General features: G+C 44.3%; 2 pseudogenes; both read left to right on the top strand.

The window, feature by feature from the left end:
• Positions 1 to 2,833: 2,833 nt before the first annotated feature.
• Positions 2,834 to 5,193, top strand: LOC127675499 (AKT-interacting protein-like; annotated as a pseudogene).
• A 7,264-nt stretch (positions 5,194 to 12,457) lies between these two features.
• On the top strand, positions 12,458 to 14,816 carry LOC127675498 (AKT-interacting protein-like; annotated as a pseudogene).
• Positions 14,817 to 15,067: the final 251 nt, after the last annotated feature.

Here is a 15,067-nt window from a genome sequence, read left to right as displayed (position 1 = left end):
CTCCAGTTCCAGAGGATCTGATGCTTTCTTCTGACCTTGTTGGACAGGTGCATATGGACATAATACATAAACATATATTCAGGCAAACACACATAAAGCAAGCATAAATAAGTCTTTTTTTTTTAAAGAAAAAAAGAACACATGAAATTGTTGTGACATTGAAGTGAGAAATGATTTTCTTTTTTTTTTTCTTCTTTTTTGGTCATTTTTTTTATTCGATATAATTTATTTACATTTCAAATGATTTCCCCTTTTCTAGCCCCCCAGAGAAATGATTTCCAACAACATTGCTATTTGAATGAGATGGCTGCTATGAATGAATGCGGAGGGAAGTCTAACACAAATTTGTCTACAAAGTACGTTTTTAGCCCCCTCCTCTCCTTCCTCTCTGTGGTAAGGGGTGAATGCTTTCTTCCAGCCCAGCCCAGTCCCACTTTTACAAAGTAAGATTCTGAACTATTTTTTTAATTTTTAAAATTTATTTTCTATATTCTTTGTTTACATTCTAAAAGTTTTCCCCTTTCCCAGTCCCCCCCTCCCCATATGTTCCATAAGTCCTCTTCTCTCCATCCATTCTCCTGTCTTTTCCCCTCCCTTTTCTCTGTCCTCGTACTCTCCTGCAATGCTGGATCAAGCCTTTCCAGGATTAGGGCCCTCTCCTTCCTTCTTCATGGGAAGATTCTGAACTATTAAGTGAATCACTCAATGTAGATCCAGAAGAGAGACTAAGACATAGACACAGAGAAACTTGAACTATTTCAATTTTCTCATAAAAAGTAAGAAATGGGCCTGGTGCAATGGCTCGGTGGGAAGGGCACCTATGCCAGCCTGATGGCCTGGGTTTCATCCCTAGGACTCACATGGAGGATGCGGAGAACTGATTCTTGAAAGCTGTCTGGCATGGTTGGAGGTAGTGTGTCACTGGAGGGAGGTGATGATATTCTAAAGCCTGTGCTAGGCCCGGGTTCTCTCTCAGCTTGCAGATAAGGACGTAGACCTCTGAGCTCCCACACCATCTCTGCTGCCATGATGATAAAGGACCAAACCTCTGAAACTGGAAGACAGCTCCTACTAAATGCTTCCTCTTATAAGACCTGCCTTGGTCCTGGTGTCACTTCAGAGCAATAGAAAAGTGACCAAGGTGGGCTGGAGAGATGGCTCAGTGGATAAGAGCACCGACTGCTCTTCCAGAGGTCCTGAGATCAATTGCCAGCAACCGCATGGTGGTTCACAACCATCTGTAATTGGGTCTGGTGCCCTCTTCTGGTGTGTCTGAAGAGAGCAATGGTGGTGTACTCATTTCCATAAAATAAATAAATAAATGTAAAAAAAAGAAAAGTGACCAAGACACTTCCTCTAAAATCACTTCACATTGCCTTCCTTGACTCTCCAGGACCATGGTAGGCAAGTAGGTCAATCACGTATAGCTGGACGCCATGGCTGCTCCCTATGCAGAGCTGAACTTATTTATATTTACATGTATGTTGTAAAGGTCCCTCTTTTGAGGCATGGAAACAGGCATCTCTAAAGACACACTGTCTGAAAATTAAGATACTGCAAACTTTGCATTTAGGCCTGGGGAACATGAAGAAGAAACTTTTTAGGGGTGATGGCGGTGTGGTTTCTTGACTGTATTTCTGGGTCACATGGCTTTGTTACTCTAACAGAGAGTCAGTGTCCTGTATGAGTGAGATATATACCCTTAACCATACAACTTCTGTAATTTAACAACATGTACAAATTCAAGAGACTTCTATTTCCATGAAGAGAGAATAGACAGTCTTTTCCCTGTCAGTCCTGCTAAGGACAAACTTGGGATATTATATACAAAGCAAGCATAACATGGCTTTGCCTCAGTACCCAAGAAGCAAAGGGCAATGGCTTATTTTGATGCCTGCATTCTAGATCTCCAGCTCAAAAGAAGTTGGCACTCAGATCGTCAATGAGAGCAGACTTTCAGGTCCCAGGAAAAGCCTGTTCTTCCTAGCCAAAGGACCAGGAAGAGTCTGTGTGTGGCGGCTCCTGTCATTTATCCCAGCTCTTTGGGGGTCAAAGAAGGGAGATCTTGAATTTGAGGACAGTCTAGGCTACACAGCAAGAGTCTGTCTCAGTATAGAATACATAAATAAAGAAATAAACATAGCAAAAGAGAAATGTGTTAACCAAAGGACCAGGAAATGATCAGCTTTGGCAGACAGAGGAGACACCAACAAGACACCAAGCCAAAAACTACCTTGCTACAATAAATTATCGGTGCTGGTTAGTTTTGTTTTCTATTTTGTTTCTGTTTTTTTGTTTTGTTTTGTTTTGTTTTGTTTAGTTTTTGTCAGCTTGACACTAGCTCAGTTCATTTGGAAAGGGGACCCTCAACTGAGAAAATGTGACAAGAGTGACCTGTAGACAAACCTGTATGATATTTTCCTGATTGGTGTTTGATAAGGGAGAGCCCAGCCCACAGTGAGTGGTGTCAGTCCTGGGCAGGTGGGCCTGGGCTGTGGAGGAGAGCAGGCGGGGCCAGTCACAGGGAGCAAGCCAGTCAGCATCCTCCTCCATGGGCTGTGCACCAGCTCCTGCCAGGTGCAGTAAACTCTCCTCCCTATTGTCCACACTGCAGGAACAGCATTAAACATGCCAGCAAAACCAGAAAGTCCCAATGAGCTTCACCATAACATAATGCTCCAAATGTCAAAGTCTCAATATACATAGTAGGGCCAAAGACATAGTTTACTTGATAGAGTACTTGCCTAGAACACATGATGCCCAGGATTCTGTCGCCTGAACTGCAGGAAATGGAGTCAGGCACACCCCTGCAACATCAGCATTTAGGTGACAGATGCAGGTAGATGAAGAATCGGCAAGCAGCCTCAGGTATGGACTGAGTTGAAGGACAGCCTGGGCTCCATGCAACCCTGACCTCCCCACCTCCCAGACACTAAAATGTTTCCTTTCGTTCGCTAGACATAGTGCTGGTGCTTGCCTTTGGTTACAGCACTTGGGAGGCTGAGAGGCCACCTTGGACCACATTGTAAGTTCCAAACCTGCTAGAGTGACATACTGATATTTCCTCTGAAAACAAAACAACAATAACAACAAAACTGGAAATATATAACCTATAAATGTCAACTCTAAGACAAATGGCTGGAGAGATGGCTCAGTGGTTGAGAACACCGACTGCTCTTCCAGAGGTCTTGAGTTCAAATCCCAGCAAACAACGCTTGCTGACAACCATCTGTAGTGGATTCTGATGACCTCTTCCAGTATGTCTGAAGCTTTCATATATAAAATAAATCTTTAGAGCCTAGGGTGGTGGCATGCGCCTGTAATCCCAGCACTCTGGGAGGCAGAGGCAGGCAGATTTCTGACTCTGAAGCCAGCCTAGTCTACAGAGTGAGTTCCAGGAGAGCCAGGGCAACACAGAGAAACCCTGTCTCTGATTTGCAAAAACAAATCCAAAATCAAATAAAATAAATCGTTAAAAAAATATGAAATGCATATTAAGGTTATCTAACTAAAGATTTAAGGCAACCTTCATAAACCTAATTCAAAGGATAAATTAAAAACATGTTTGAAAAAAATGGGTTTGATGTAAACTGTCCCTGTCCCCAGCAAGTTGCACTCCCCCCTCAAGGCTTTATCCCAGGCCCCAACTCCAGCAGGCATTCCTGAAGGACCCACTAGCCAGGCCTGCCAGTGAAGCAGGCAGGCAAGCTTCAGATCTTCACTGTCCCTTCTCTCCTCCCAATGTCATCCCCCAGCCTCATGGTCCCTCACCTCTGTAGCAGACCCCCTGCCAAGGGCTCTCCACAGTCTCTGAGCTCCTTCCCAGAGGACTAAACAGATGCTGGTGGAACAGCCTGCTTTCCCCCCTCTTGTGGACCCCTCAGCCTGGATCCTAGCCCATCCCCCTAAGTTTCAGCTCTAGGGAAATAATCTACCTGACAACTAGGAAGACATTCTCCCTGAAACCATGGCCACATCTAGCAGGATTCTAGGAGAAGAATTCTCAACAGACACCACAGCATCCTAAGGACCAGAGAAGACAAAAGAAACCAAGAGAAAAAACCCCACTCACCCACTAAAGACAAGAGCAGGTGATCAGTACCTAGAATTACAATGATCCCAACCCCAGATGCTTCGATGCCAGCATACAAACTCTATTGATGGAGCGTCAGGGGCCGGGCAGCACTACAGGAGGAGATGCTGTTGGCCCGCGGTGGCGCTCAGCGCCCAGCGCTCAGGCACGAAGGGCATCCAGCCTGAATGCTGAGGACAGAAGCCTTTGATGACACAGCACTGACGTTCATGGAAGACACATTGTGACCCCTATGTGGAGCACGTCTGCAGGCTCTGAGCGGCAAGGAGCAGAAGGCAAGGAGAAGACATTAGCGGGGGATGTGAAATCCAGTCCTCCACGAAGTGCACCCAAAAACCAGCTCCCTTCTAGAACCAAAAATGCCCTGCCCAGATCCAAGCCTGCCCCAGCAGGGCAGTCAAGAAAGGGCAGCCACGCCTCTTACAGAAGTGTCCTTCTACCTGGAATATTCGCTTCTTGCGGAATTTACATTGGTGGTGAAGCAGAAGCTGCCAGGAGTCTATGTACAGCCATCTTTCCGCTCGCCATTAGTGTGGTTTGGAGTAATATTCATCCGCCACGGGCTCTATCAGGACGGCATATTCAAGTTTACGGTGTATATTCCCGATAATTATCCAGATGGCGACTGTCCACGCCTGCTGTTTGATATCCCCGTCTTTCACCCACTGGTGGATCCCACCTCGGGCGAGCTGGATGTACAAAGAAAATTCGCCAAGTGGATGCGCAACCACAATCGTATATGGCAGGTGTTAATGTATGCAAGGAGAGTCTTCTACAAGATCAGCACGAAGAATCCCCTAAACCCAGACGCTGCAATGCTCTATGAAAGAGACATTCAGCTTTTTAAAGGTAAAGTGGCCGAAAGTGTTAACATCTGTATGGCTCATCTGTTTGACCTGCCTAAGATAGAAGACCCCTATGCCATTAGCTTTTCTCCGTGGAACCCTTTTGTACATGTTGAGGCCAGAGAAAAGATGCTGACTCCGAAAAAGAAGCGCGAGGAACAGCACAGTAAGAGTGTTCACGTTGCTGGCCTCTCATGGGTCAAGCCTGGCTCCCTAGAGCCTTTCAGTAAAGAAGAGAAAACTGTAGCAACCTAAGAGCCGGTGGAGCCGGGGCACCACACACTTTCCTGCTGGACTCTGGCCTCCTTAAAGCAAAGGCCCGACTGAAGAGGAGACTTGGCGAACAGCAGCTGGCTATCAGTGTTGTGTGTGCGTAGGTTCTACCAGCAGGCTAAGGAGACCTCTCATTAAATAAAGCGTTACTTCCGTGGAAAGTGTCAGAGTGGATCTAGTTCACTACTCCAAATTACAGGGGGACCTCGTGGCTTCTGCATTTTTCTTCACATGTGAGAGGTAATTTGGGTTTACTTAAACTAAGAGAACAGAGAGCAATGTGTAATAGCTGGTGTTGGTAGTTTCAGCTGTACACATGTTAGACCGTGAGGAAGGGTGGAGACCGGACTCCAGAGTGCGTCCTTTTGCATAGAGCACTGGCTTCCGGGGCTCAGGCTGCTGAGCTGCTGTAAACATCTAGCTCGGAGGCCTTAGGAAAGCAGGCAGAACCAGGACGCTGGTTCAGACTTTTGTCTGTTCTTTTTTTTAAGGCAAATTACTGTATATCCATGACAGGAATAAGAGAAAAGTGTTCAAATGGTTATACTTTTGTTTTTTGTTTCTTTTTTGAGATAGGGTTTCTCTATCTAGAGCTGTCTCTCCTGGAACTCACTCTGTAGACCAGGCTGGCCTGGAACTCAGAAATTCACCTGTCTCTCCTCCCAAGTGCTGGGATTAAAGGCGTGTGCCACCACTGCCCTGCTTGTTCAAATGGTTTCTCATGAAACCAGGTATTTAAATGGTGAATGAGCGATGTATTAGTGGAAATGAACTAAAGCAATAAATGGTTGTCATTTATGCAGGACAAAAACCTCTATTGATAACAGGATAATGTGTCTCCACTAGAGCTCAGCAACCCTACCACAACAGGCCCTGGGAAATGCAGCACAGTTGAAGGGTAAGAAAAGGGCACTGAAATACCTTTATGGATGTGATCAAAGTCCTTAAACAGGAAATGGAGGAAACCTTTAAGGAAATCTATGAAAACAAGCAAACAATGAAAAGAAATGTAAATAGCTCTAAAAGGAAAAATTTAAATTTAAACAATACAGCTCCTTATATTGGAAAATTTCTTTCTTTCTTTCTTTTTAAAAAATTTTTATTTATTTCATGTATGTGGGTACACTGTAGTTGTCTTTAGACACACCTGAAGAGGGCATCAGATCTCATTACAGACGGTTGTGAGCCACCATGCAGTTGCGGGAATTTGAACTCAGGACATCTGGAAGAGCAGTCAGTGCTCTTAACCACTGAGCCATCTCTCCAGCCCCAGGATACTTCTTAAAGGGAATATTCAACAAGAAGACATTGAAGTTCAATATCTATGCCCCAAACAGAAGGGCACCCAAGTTCATAAAGGAAACACAACTACAGCTTAAATCACATATAATCACACATGGATATTAGGAGACTTCAATGCTCCACTCTTGACAATACACAGGTTATCCATACAAAAATAAACAAATAAAACAAAACACCTGGAGAAATGCTAATTGATCTCATAAAATAAATGGAACTCAAAGATATTTACAGCTGGGCAGTGGAGGTGCATGCCCGTAATCCCAGCACTTGGGAGGCAGTGGAAGGCTGATTTCAGAGTTCAAGGCCAGCCTGGTCTACAGAATGAGTTGCAGGACAGCCCGGGCTATGCAGAGAAACCCTGTCTTAAAAATACAAACCAACCAACCAACCAAACAAACAAACAAACAAACAAAAGATATGTACTGAGCATTTCACTTAAACACAAAAGAATATTGCCTCTTCTCAGCACCTCATGGAACTTTCCCCAAGAGTGACCACATTCTCAGACACAAAGCAAGTCTCAATAGAAAAATATTAAAACAACACCTTACATACTATCAGACCATCATAGATTAAAGCTAGATGTCTACAACAGGAGCAACAGAAAACTTAGATTAGATAGAGGAAGCTGAAAAATCTCTTTACTAATTAAAAAATGGGTCAAGACTATAATTATGAAATAAGGACTTTTTAAGAATTTAATGAAAGTGAATATGCAGTATACCAAAACTTATGGGACACAATGAAAAGGAGTCTATGGGGCTGGAGAGATGGCTCAGTGGTTAAGAGCACTAACTGTCCTTACAGAGAGGTCTTGAGTTCAAGTCCCAGTAACCACATGGTGGCTCACAACCATCTGTAATGGGAAACAATGCCCTCTTCTGGTGTGGCTGAAGGCAGGGACTGTGTACTCATATACATAAAATAAATTAATTAATTAATAAAAAATTAAAATTGTTTAAAAAAACAAAAAGAGAGTCTAAAAGGCAAGTTCCTAGCCCGAAGTGCCCACATAAAAAATTGGAGAGATCTTCCACTAACAGCCGCACACCTGAAAGCTTTAGAACATAAAGAAGAAATCACACTCAACAGGAGTAGACTGCAGGAAATAGTGAGACTCAGGGCTGAAATCAACAAGACAGAAACAAACAAAAAACAATACGAAGAATCAATGAACAAATAGTTGGTTCTTTGAGAGAATCAGTAAGATTGACAAGCCCTTATTCAAATTACCCAAAACACAAAGAGAGAAGATCCAAATGAACAAAGATAAAGAGAAAAAGGGAGACACAAAACAGACATCAAGGGCCAGGAGGGGGTGGTGCACACCTTTAATCCCTGCACTTGGGAGGCAGAGGCAGGAGGGTCTCTGAGTTCAAGTCCAGCCTGATCTACACAGTGAGTTCCAGGACAGACAGGCCTACACAGAGAAACCCTGTCTCAAAAAACAAAACAAAAAAAACAAAGACAAAAACAAACAAAAAATCAAGGAAATACAGGGAATCATAAGATCATTCTTTAAAAACCTATATTTTACCAAATTGGGAAATCTAAATGAAATGAATAAATTTCTTGAGATACAAATTGCCTACCAAAGCTAAGATCTAATAAGCAATTTATACAGACCCATAAACCTCAGTGAAATATAAGAAGTAATTAAAATCTACTGACCCAAAATGCTCATGGATAGACACAGCATTTTACCAGACTTTCAAAGACCCTAACCCTAACTTCTAATCCTAACAGCTAATGCCAATATGCCACAAAATAGAAGCATTATGAGCACTGCCAAGTTTTTCTTAGGAGGTCACAGTTTCCCTGACACTCCAACCACATAAAGACCCAACCAAAAAAAGATGGAATTACAGACCAATACCTACTATGAACATAGATGCACATATCTCAATAAAATACTTACAAACTGAATTCAAGAACACATAAAAAACCATCTACCATGACAAAGTATGCTTCATCCTAGGGATTCAGGGATGGTTCAACATAACATAAATTGGGAAATGTTATTCACTATATAAACAAACTGAAAGACAAAAACCACGTGACCATCTCATTAGACATAGAAAAGGTCTTTGACAAAAATTCAACATCCCTTTATAATGAAAGTACCAGAGAGATTAGGGATGCAAGGGACATACCTCAATGTAGTAAAGATAGTTTACAGCAAGCCCATAGCCATCCACATAAATGGAAAGAAACTCAAAATAATCCACCAAAATCAGGAACAAGAAATGGCTGCCCACATCTTTTCAATATAGTGCTTGAGGTCTTATTTAGAGCAATAAGACAACTGAAGGTCAAGAAGTTAGAAATTAGTGCTGGAGAGATGGCTCAGCAGTTAAGAGCACTGACTGGTCTTCCAGAGGTCCTGAGTTCAATTCCCAGCAATCACAAGGTGGCTCACAACCATCTGTCATGGGGTCTGGTGCCCTCTTCTGGCGTGTCTGAAGAGAGCAATGGTGGTGTACTCATATCAATAAAATAAATAATTGTTTAAAAAAAAGTGACCAAGGCACTTCTTTTAAAATCACTTGAAATTGCCGTCCTTGACTCTTCAGGGCCATGGTAGACAAGTAGGTCAATCACTTATTGATGGTCATTTTGTAGTCATGTAATCAAAATGGAACAAATCAAAATCATCTCAAAAATTGGAACATGGACGACTCTTTCCTTCTGGGGCTAATCGATCTGTCTACCTGGGTGCCCTTGGACATATTCTGTATTACTGAGCATAGATTTTCCCATCTTAAAGCTGGGCAATGGTGGTACACGCCCTTAATCCCAAATCTCAAGAGGCAGAGGCACAAGGATCTCTGTGAACTCCAGGCCAGCCTGGTCTACAGAGTGAGTTCTAGGACAGCCAAGTCTACGCAGAGAACTCGTGTCTCAAATAAGCAAACAAACACAAAAAAAAAAATCAAAAATTTTTATTTCTCACCTTGAATGAGGATAATATCACCCATCTCATAGGAATTATAAGGAGTAAAAAATATAAAGTCTTAGAACACGTGTTATAAAATGTAAAGCATTTAAAATAATATTAGTGATGTATTGTTTCTACATACAAGGAAAATGATTTGATAAACTAATTCATTACATGTATCGATAAAATGGCAAAACATCAAACTCTCAGAGTATTCACTGGTTTATTTTAATTAATTAAGTATTTACTTCTCTCCCTATATGATGGGGAACATCATAGGACAGCTGTTCTCTCCTTCTGTCCTTACATGGGTCTAGAAATTGAGTCCAGGTCCTCAGGCTTGTGTGACAAGCACTTTTACACAGTGAGCCATCTTGTTGGCACTTTATTGCTTGTTTATTTATTTGCTATTACCTTCCCACATCTCTCTCTCTCTCTCTCTCTCTCTCTCTCTCTCTCTCTCTGTCGCTCTCTCTCTCTGTCTCTCTCTCTCTGTGTGTGTGTGAGTGTGTGTGTGTGTATTTCAATGCTGAGCCTCAAATCCTGGGTCTGGTTCAGGATAGACACCCAGCCTTTGTTTTTAGAAAGGGTCCTGGTGTGTAGCCTAGATTGGCCTCCACTTTGAACTCAGAATCCTCCTGCTTCTGTGCTCCAAGTGCTAGGATTACAGGTGTGTAGTAGAATGTCCAATTACTTCTGTATTGAAAACATTTTAGTACACTCATTTCTTTGTGTGTGTGTGTGTGTGTCTGCGTGTGTGCAATAGCACACACGTATAGGTCAAAGGGCAGCTTGCAGTACTTGCATCTCTCCTGGTTGTCTTCTACCAAGTGGCTCTCGGGTTCTTACTCACGTGGGTCATGCTTGGCAGCAAGCAGACCCTTCACCTGCTGAGCCACTTCTCTATAGATTGGTTTCTGTTTTGCTTTAGTGAAAATGTATTGCAGGGCTCCAACAACTTGTTTCTTTTTCTTCTCAATGTCTTGCTCTGCAGCTTCCTTGGCCCTTTCTGTTCAAATACCAGAGTCAGGCATTTGGTACTGGCCATGTGAAAACTGTTAAAAATGGGGGGGGGGTGCCTTCTGAAATTCTTCTATTTCTCTCTGATGATTCTGGCCTTCTCCTTTTGTAGACAGTTGGGATGGGCATCACAGATCCTCTTACCTGGGGGTGGGGGGCACAATTTGAATTCTTCAGTGGACTGTCTCCCTTCTTGGAAGCAGAAGGCTTCCTGGAGAAGAGTGTGAGCTTGGAGCCATCCTCTTCAGGTGCTATAGCACACTGGCCTCTAGTGATGCATTAGATTTGTTTTGGCTTCTTGAGTCCACAAAGAAGCCACTGGGCCACTTTCTTAAGGATGCTGACCTCCCTGAGATCTCCTAGGCTGAAGCCCCTCCCAGCTCAGACCCTGGTCACTGTGGAGTACCTCCCTATGAACCTGATAGGGCAGTGTGGCAGTCTGTGGCCTGGATGCTCTTGGATCTTGCATCCTGGTGAGTTGAACCAATTGTCCACTCTCTGCTAGGGCTGCTGCTAATGCTGCCACTCTTTATGGAAGTGGTGTTTGAGGATCATTGTCATTATAGCTGGACCCCATGGCTGCTCCCTATACAGGAAGATGACAGAGCTGAAATTATTTACATGTATGTTGTAAAGGTCCCTCTTTTGAAACCCGGAAACAGGCATCTCTAAAGCCATACTGTCTGAAAGTAAGATACTGCAAATGTTACATTTAGGCCTGGGGAACATGAAGAAGAAACTTCTTAGGGGTGATGGAGGTATGCTATCTTGACTGTATTTCTGGGTCACATGGCTTTGTTACTCTAACAGAGAGTCAGTGTCCTGTATGTGTGAGATATATACCCTTTGCCATACAACTGCTGTAATTTAACAACCTGTACAAATTCAAGAGACTTCTATTTCCATAAAGATAGGCATTCATTCCCTGTCAGTTCTGCTAAGGACAAACTTAGGATATTATATACAAAGCAAGCATGAGATAAATCTTATATATAAAGAAAGCATGAGCTTTGCCTCAGTACCCAAGAAGCAAAGGGCAATGGCTTCCTTTTTGATGCTTGCATTCTAGAAGTCCGGCTCAAAAGAAGTTGGCACTCAGATCGTCAATGAGAGCAGACTTTCAAGTCCCAGGAAAAGCCTGTTCTTCCTAGTCAAAGGACCAGGAAGAGTCTGTGTGTGATGGCTCCTGACATTTATCCCAGCTCATGGGGGGGTCAAAGAAGGGAGATCTTGAATTTGAGGACAGTCTAGGCTACACACCAAGAGTCTGTCTCAGTATAGAATACGTAAAGAAACAAATAAACATAGCAAAAGAGAAATGTGTTAACCAAAGGACCAGGAAATGATCAGCTTTGGCAGACAGAGGAGACACCAACAAGACACCAAGCCAAAAACTACCTTGCTACAATAAATTATCAGTGCTGGTTAGTTTTGTTTTGTATTTTGTTTCTGTTTTTTTTTTGTTTTGTTTTGTTTTTGTCAGCTCGACACTAGCTCAGATCATTTGGAAAGGGGACCCTCAACTGAGAAAATGTGACAAGAGTGACCTGTAGACAAACCTGTATGATATTTTCCTGATTGGTGTTTGATAAGGGAGAGCCCAGCCCACAGTGAGTGGTGTCAGTCCTGGGAAGGTGGGCCTGGGCTGTGGAGGAGAGCAGGCGGGGCCAGTCACAGGGAGCAAGCCAGTCAGCATCCTCCTCCATGGGCTGTGCACCAGCTCCTGCCAGGTGCAGTAAACTCTCCTCCCTATTGTCCACACTGCAGGAACAGCATTAAACATGCCAGCAAAACCAGAAAGTCCCAATGAGCTTCACTATAACATAATGCTCCAAATGTCAAAGTCTCAATATACATAGTAGGGCCAAAGACATAGTTTACTTGATAGAGTACTTGCCTAGAACACATGATGCTCAGGATTCTGTCCCCTGAACTGCAGGAAATGGAGTCAGACACACCCCTGCAACATCAGCATTTAGGTGACAGATGCAGGTAGATGAAGAATCGGCAACCAGCCTCAGGTATGGACTGAGTCGAAGGACAGCCTGGGCTCCATGTGACCCTGACCTCCCCACCTCCCAGACACTAAAATGTTTCCTTTCCTTCGCTAGACGTGGTGCTGGTGCTTGCCTTGAGTTACAGCACTTGGGAGGCTGAGAGGCCACCTTGGACCACATTGTAAGTTCCAAACCTGCCAGAGTGACATACTGAGATTTCCTCTGAAAACAAAACAACAATAACTACAAAACTGGAAATATATAACCTATAAATGTCAACTCTAAGACAAATGGCTGGAGAGATGGCTCAGTGGTTGAGAACACTGACTGCTCTTCCAGAGGTCTTGAGTTCAAATCCCAGCAATCAATGCTTGCTGACAACCATCTGTAGTGGATTCTGATGACCTCTTCCAGTATGTCTGAAGATATCATATATAAAATAAATCTTTAGAGCCTGGTGGTGGTGGCATGGGCCTGTAATCCCAGCACTCTGGGAGGCAGAGGCAGGCAGATTTCTGACTCCGAAGCCAGCCTAGTCTACAGAGTGAGTTCCAGGAGAGCCAGGGCAACACAGAGAAACCCTGTCTCGCAAAAACAAATCCAAAATCAAATCAAATAAATCGTTAAAAAATATGCAATGCATATTAAGGTTATCTAACTAAAGATTTAAGGCAGCCTTCATAAAACTAATTCGAAGGATAAATTAAAAACATGTTTGAAAAAAAATGAGTTTGATGTAAACTGTCCCTGTCCCCAGCAAGCTGCACTCCCCCCTCATGTCTTTATCCCAGGCCCCAACTCCAGCAGGCATTCCTGAAGGACCCACTAGCCAGGCCTGCCAGTGAAGCAGGCAGGCAAGCTTCAGATCTTCACTGTCCCTTCTCTCCTCCCAATGTCATCCCCCAGCCTCATGGTCCCTCACCTCTGTAGCAGACCCCCTGCCAAGGGCTCTCCACAGTCTCTGAGCTCCTTCCCAGAGGACTAAACAGATGCTGGTGGAACAGCCTGCTTTCCCCCCTCTTGTGGACCCCTCAGCCTGGATCCTAGCCCATGCCCCTTCCTAAGTTTCAGCTCTAGGGAAACAATCTACCTGACAACTAGGAAAACATTCTACCTGAAACCATGGCAACATATAGCAGGATTCTAGGAGAAAAATTCACAACAGACACCACAGCATCCTAAGGACCAGAGAGGACAAAAGAAACCAAGAGAAAAAACCCCACTCACCCACTAAAGACAAGAGCAGGTGATCAGTACCTAGAATTACAATGATCCCAACCCCAGATGCTTCGATGCCAGCATACAAACTCTATTGATGGAGCGTCAGGGGCCGGGCAGCACTACAGGAGGAGATGCTGTTGGCCCGCGGGGGCGCTCAGCGCCCAGTGCTCAGGCACCAAGGGCATCCAGCCTGAATGCTGAGGACAGAAGCCTTTGATGACACAGCACTGACGTTCATGGAAGACACATTGTGACCCCTACGTGGAGCAGGTCTGCAGGCTCTGAGCGGCAAGGAGCAGAAGGCAAGGAGAAGACATTAGCGGGGGATGTGAAATCCAGTCCTCCACGAAGTGCACCCAAAAACCAGCTCCCTTCTAGAACCAAAAATGCCCTGCCCAGATCCAAGCCTGCCCCAGCAGGGCAGTCAAGAAAGGGCAGCCACGCCTCTTACAGAAGTGTCCTTCTACCTGGAATATTCGCTTCTTGCGGAATTTACATTGGTGGTGAAGCAGAAGCTGCCAGGAGTCTATGTACAGCCATCTTTCCGCTCGCCATTAGTGTGGTTTGGAGTAATATTCATCCGGCATGGGCTCTATCAGGACGGCATATTCAAGTTTACGGTGTATATTCCCGATAATTACCCAGATGGCGACTGTCCACGCCTGCTGTTTGATATCCCCGTCTTTCACCCACTAGTGGATCCCACCTCGGGCGAGCTGGATGTACAAAGAAAATTCGCCAAGTGGATGCGCAACCACAATCGTATATGGCAGGTGTTAATGTATGCAAGGAGAGTCTTCTACAAGATCAGCACGAAGAATCCCCTAAACCCAGACGCTGCAATGCTGTATGAAAGAGACATTCAGCTTTTTAAAGGTAAAGTGGCCGAAAGTGTTAACATCTGTATGGCTCATCTGTTTGACCTGCCGAAGATAGAAGACCCCTACGCCATTAGCTTTTCTCCGTGGAACCCTTTTGTACATGTTGAGGCCAGAGAAAAGATGCTGACTCCGAAAAAGAAGCGCGAGGAACAGCACAGTAAGAGTGTTCACGTTGCTGGTCTCTCGAGGGTCAAGCCTGGCTCCCTACAGCCTTTCAGTAAAGAAGAGAAAACTGTAGCAACCTAAGAGCCGGTGGAGCCGGGGCACCACACACTTTCCTGCTGGACTCTGGCCTCCTTAAAGCCAAGGCCCGACTGAAGAGGAGACTTGGCGAACAGCGGCTGGCTATCAGTGTTGTGTGTGCGTAGGTTCTACCAGCAGGCTACGGAGACCTCTCATTAAATAAAGCGTTACTTCTGTGGAAAGTGTCAGAGTGGATCTAGTTCACTACTCCAAATTACGGGGGGACCTCGTGGCTTCCGCATTTTTCTGCACAT

Source organism: Apodemus sylvaticus, chromosome X (genome assembly GCF_947179515.1).
Source record: "Apodemus sylvaticus chromosome X, mApoSyl1.1, whole genome shotgun sequence".
NCBI classification, from domain to species: Eukaryota; Metazoa; Chordata; class Mammalia; order Rodentia; family Muridae; genus Apodemus; species Apodemus sylvaticus.
This window is presented reverse-complemented; position numbering and strand designations above follow the sequence as displayed.